Here is a 5,960-nt window from a genome sequence, read left to right on the forward strand (position 1 = left end):
TGTACTGACCAAACCTAAATAAAAACTTTTAATAATGTAATTTCCTCATTGTTCTGCATTGGTGTACATGGCTTATTTGTATGCAGTGTATTTACAGTGCGTATTTTTGATTGAATTGGCCCCTCTGTTTAATCTTGCATCATATATCTCATGCGTGAGGTGTGTTATCTTACTAATTGTGCTGTCAGTGTGTGCTATCTTACAGTTTCAGGCCAGACTGATGGTGCTTATTCTACCGGTTGTTCCCTTATCTGYAGATAAGGGAGGAAAAATGGGGAAAGCTTCCTAAAAGCAAACCCAGAGTTAAAAACCCAGGGTTAAACTTGGTGGTTAAGATGGTACTGTGATAGAAGTATCCTGTAGGTAAATATATCAATTAAACTAAAACTTTAAGGAGTTAATTCAGATTCTTAAAGCACATATACTAAGTTCTGGGTGGGGGGGKTGTTTTTCATCACCTAGCTGAAGGACACTTTTTTTCCACATTTTCCATCTTACGAACTATATTTTTTCAGTAGTAATGAGTTATTACACATTTCTCACCCTCATTATCTGGTGGTATTTTCTGTCTACAATTTTAGTAATGGTTACATGTAAACGAGAAGATGAAAAAGGCTCTGGCTCTAAGTACCGGTTAAAGGGAAAACAAGTATTTTAAAATTGCTGTACTTATTAGTAAACCTAAGCCAAGATTCAGTGCTTGTACTTAAAAGTTTTTATTACCTGCTGACTAACAAAATTATTCTAGTAGTTTTATAGTTACAGGATAGACGAAAAAACTAACTGCAAAAGTTATAAGCAGGTTTTTATAGCTTTGCAGTTTACTCTAGAGACTGAGACTCCTGTTTGAAAGCTGTTTAATTCTAGGATATTTGGATGTTAGTTAGCTTCAAACTACAGAGTTGTAATAAATGTCTGATSATAGTGGCATCTGGGAATGCCTTCTGTAAGTGGCATATGAAAATTATCAAGTGTAGTGGTATTGTCCACTACAATGGGATGTTCTCTTAACTGCTGTCACGAATGTTAGAATTACACTGGTCTGTGCGATCATGTACAACTACTGCTTTAATTTCATAGGACCTATAAGGGTGTTAAAATTGGTTTGTATTTCTCAGCAGAAGCATCAGTTCTGCTGGCCATACCTGATGGTTTTTCAGTGTTAGTTTTGCCTTTGCTGCCTGAAAAACGGCAGTTTCTAGATGAATGCGTGAAAGGGAAGGTATCWGACTTTATCTGATAAGACAAATAGTAACAAGCCTTTTAGTGAAATTTATGGTGGTGGAACTCAGAAATTCAGTTTTAAGTGATGTCAGGAAAGAGGTAGACATCTATTTACCTGCTCTATACCGGGACACGATCATAAAATATAACTTGAGTTAGAGTAATTGCCGTTAACTTATTCTGTGGTTTAAAAGTGCATAGCTTTCAGGCAGAGATAGCTTGCCACTTATGTCAGCTATTACACTAGGACATTCCTGTTTAAGACCTCATGTGAAGATAATTTTACTTTTTCTCAGTAGTAGGTGGGACAAAATTCTTACCCAGTAAATCAGTTTAAAAACTTTTTTCTTTTAGTTACGCTGTTTTTAAAATGAAAACTGGCTTAAGTTGGCATAGGAAAATAACTAAGAGAAGGTAAGCTATTCCCTTTTAAGTTCCCTACTTGCATGCTGTCCTCTTAAATAAGCTGGGTGGGGCATTTTGTTTGATTTATCAAAAGTGAAAGCWACTGATGAATAGGATTCCATCACTTAATGAGGAAAAAAGGGCAGTTGGGGGGGGACCCATAATGAAACACAGAATTGGCTTCCTGGAACGTTTGCTGCGTAGCATTAGGAATGTGCAGTGTAACAATGGATATAGAAATGCTAACTGTTCTTGGCTATGCAGCAATGAATACTTGCAGCTTATCACATGTTCCATAATGCTAAAGATAATTTATTTGTTTTAACAGAAGGACAAATTGTATTGATTATAAATAGTTGTTCTTCTGTTTAGATGCTGCATAATCTTACTATGTAGATTTTAAGCATTTGGGCAAAATCCTGTTTCTAAAACTCCTGTTGACTTAAGAGAATACATCTGTTTTTATATGTATTGATAGAACATTTCTTAATTTTACTGCCCGGATTTTGAGAGTACAGCTGATAAATACAGGACTGTAAATTTACACGTGTATTTTTTTCTAGGGTCTTTAAAGAAAGGGGAAGGAGGGTTTTCAACCAACCTCTGCATGACAGTTGACTTCCATTCCATGGATTTCCTGGCAAATTCCAAGATGAGGTTTATTTTCATCAAGGTAGTTGGAACCTAATTCCTTTTAATTTCTGTAGTTTGTATTTTTATAGTCTGATAAAATATAAGTTTTGTAGAAACTTAATATATACTTGTTTAAAACAACAGAAAGAGCTTTTGTTTGTAGCCAAGAGGATCATTCAGTACAGCATGAATTTTAGCTAGTGTTAGTCTTGTCTGCAGAATGCTTCATAGTTTTGAGGGAAGAATTCCCCATAGCTGATCATTCTGGAGAGCTAATTTTTAATAGATGTTTCAACTCATTTTTCTTAGCCATTTGATATGGATACTTTTATCTGAGGTAAAGGTACCAGAAAGAAGGTTTTTTTAGTGTTAACTGAATTGCTACCTAGAAGAAAACAGATGCTGGGAAACAAGATATGCAGTTAAGTGAGGAAAAGAACAGAACCTAACTGAAAAAAAAATATCAGACAGCTACAAAGGGCTTAGYAAATGCTACTGATCCTATCAGTCAACTGACAAACATTTGCTTTGCAAGACAAGCTTTCGTAGCTTAATATGTCATTCTGCTGTTGTGGTGTCCTCCTATTCAGTGCAAAATAGCTGTCAAGGACAGAAGCACCTAGCAGAGAGCTCCTGGTGGCAGAGCCTGCCTTACATCAGTGCTGATTCCCAGCTATTGGCGTGGAAGGCCTTATGGCATGTGGCTTCCAGTGGGTATAAAGGATTGCTGGTGTGCTGAAGTACAGGCTGCCTTCCTATGTTAGCTTGCAGCAATGGAGACTTGAATTCCAGGAAGCTGCTAATGGTCGATTCCTCTGCTGTATGTCTGGACATAACTTGGATGATGTGACAAATGAGGTCAAATACCTTCACTTTTGATTTAGAACAGTCCTGCTAACAAACCGACTTGCTTTACACAAAGATAAACTGAAAAATATTACAATGCGGAGTATCTTAACATATCTACCCCATTAAATGTTGCCTTCAAAGTCAAGAAATAGTTGCATTTTATACCTTTATTATAATAAACATTGGAGGAAGGTAGAACTGCAGGAAAAAAATGCTAGTTTGGCCTAGTTTAACTACCTTTTTTTGTTTATGCTACATGAAGGTCAAACAATAGAGCTGTTTAATAGCTCTATTATTGACTTGCATGTATTGCAATGAAAAAAGGGTATTTTTCCCAATTTAAAGAAGTAACTGCAATGTTACCTATTAAAAATGGAAATACATTAAACTGTAAACTGAAAGCGAAATACGAGTTCCTCTCCTCCACAAGATGCTTTTAAAGCCTAAAAAGTAAGATTATCTAATAGATGTATGTTTAGCCCCCCTCTCATTGAATATGCAACCCTAAAATTACAGGACTATGCATCTCTCCAGTTGTTAAGAGATTTATGCAGCTGCAAGTTGGACAATATCTGATTATAAAGGGGAACAGGCACCAAGATACTGAGGTCAAAAGGAGCTGCTGTGGTGTGGTCTGGCCTTGATTTCTGTCCGCTCTGCTGCTAAGCTCTACTCCAGTTGCTTCAAGGCTCAATTTGTCTAGCTCCTGATCCCGCTCWTTACTGAGAGCATTGTGGCTCTTACACATCAATAGGATTCGCTCACAGTAATTTGCTCAGTCTCCTTTTCAAAGAGCAAGGTTAAGCTCTTGAAACCTACCATATGAAAATTCCTCTCCCCTCTGTAGAGCTTCTCTTTCCTACTGGAATGTTACTGGTCTCAGCAGTGCTGGCATGGAAGGGTGAGCTTGCTTTCCTGTTCCTGCTAAACATTAACCGTGGAAACAGCTAGTGACTGATCTACTTGTTTGACCACGAGCACTGCACTCTGAGCACGTGTTGACATATTACCTGATTTTTCTTCTCCGAATCAGTTGTAAGCACACATCTACTTTGTACACAACTTCCATTGCTTGTTCAGATACTGCCATTTATTTCAAAGTGTTAATGGGTGATGATTCATAATCAGTGCCATTCAGAAGTATCCTCTTTTTTGCTTTCTTGTTAGTCAAAGGATTGTATCAAAGAATGTTGCTTGCTAACAATGTGGGTGCTGGGCCAACACTTGACCCATAATGCTGGTAGTCCTGACCCTATTAGAGAATATCCGTGAACCACTGGCTTGGGATCTCAGTCAGTGAGTTAATCTTCATCACATCATCGTGTGCCCTATTAATGCCATCCACAGCAAGTCCCTTTTAAATCCCAGTAGAAAGTGCTAAGTCACTGCCTTGGAAATAGAGAATTCTAAATAAGTTGTAGTAACAGAGCTGCTTGTGCTAACCAGACCTGCAGTCTTTTTTTTTTTTTCTTTTTTTTTTTTCCTTTTTCAAGGGAGGGGAAGATGTCTCTTCAAAAAGATCTGCTTTCCGTGAAGATGTTCTGACTGATAATGATTTGTATTTTGCTTCTAATCCTTGAGTGATGGGATTCTTTAACCCCTTACTTTGTCTACAGTTCTTACGAGGCYGGCTGCTGTAACAGCATTGGGGAAGATTCCACTGCTTTTCAAAAACACTGGTGTTACATTGGCAGCCCTCTAATTCTTTGGGTTTCTTCCATTTCCAAGAGCAGACTCTTACTAGTGGTTCAGATCATTCACTTCCTTAATATTCCAGGAATAAGTTTAAAGAACTGGAACAAATTTAATTTTGTGGAACAAATTTAATTTTGGTAAAGAAGCCTTACATCTTTTTGTTACAAGACTTTGGTTTACTATCAATGTCGTATAAGAAAATCCTTCCACTTTCTTCCAGAACCAGAACACTGATGTGCTGAATGCCTCTTGACTTTCCCATGAACCTGTTCATGCATCTACCATCTCTATGTACTTTACTTTCATCCCTATTTTAATGGCCTCTTATTGTTTTAAACTGCACAAGCAGGAAAGTGAGGTTAGCCTCAGAGCTAAGGAAGCAATGGCAATCCTTCCCTGTGCTGAGAGGCAGAGACCTTCACCGGTGTGTGCAGGACTGCYCTGCGAGGGCTGCATGGAGAAGGTCCTTCCTGGGAGCGCCTCTTTCCCTGGGTGCAGCACTCCCGTTCCGCTAATCCCAGCCTGCGGCGCCCGCTCTGACTCTCCTCGCACACCCGAGGCTCCCTTRGGTCAAGGTAACTGCTGTGCGGGGAACAGTGGTGCTCTGCTCCCTTGCTCCCAGGATGGCCGCCTCTCAAGAGCGCAGCTGCACTCCAACCTGCTAGTTCTGGTCCTGTCCTACGGAATCTTGCCTTGGTTGGCAGGGCTGATAGGGAAGCCGTGGTGGCCTTGGTGGGGCGGCACTTCCCCGAGGGCCCCGAGCTCCCGGCAGCTCCGCTTATCTGTGTGCTTGGCCCTTTCCCGTGTGCTTGGCCCTTTCCCACGTGCCTCCCTGTGGGCCACCTGCGGGCCCCGTGCACTCCCTGCACTATCTGCATCYGCTCCCGTTTCTCACGCAGCTCAGCCTGTTACCCCTGCTCTTTCCCATGCCCTGTCCCGCCACTGCCCTCCGTGTCCTCCCTGCGGAGCTCTGTGCCAGGCCGGGCGCTGGCCCCGCAGCCCCCTGGCGCCCCGGGCACACGCGAGCGGGCGCCCCTGGGGGGCTCCCCGTGCCGAGCGAGGGGCGCCCCGCGCCGCTGCTCCAGCGAGGGGCTCCCGCCGCCAGCCCCCCGGCTCCGCGGCGCTTCTCCCCCGGCCGGGCCCGGCCCGGCCCG

The sequence above is a fragment of the Nothoprocta perdicaria genome, unplaced genomic scaffold, assembly GCF_003342845.1.
Source record: "Nothoprocta perdicaria isolate Ctin4 unplaced genomic scaffold, notPer1 scaffold_38, whole genome shotgun sequence".
Classification (NCBI taxonomy): Eukaryota; Metazoa; Chordata; class Aves; order Tinamiformes; family Tinamidae; genus Nothoprocta; species Nothoprocta perdicaria.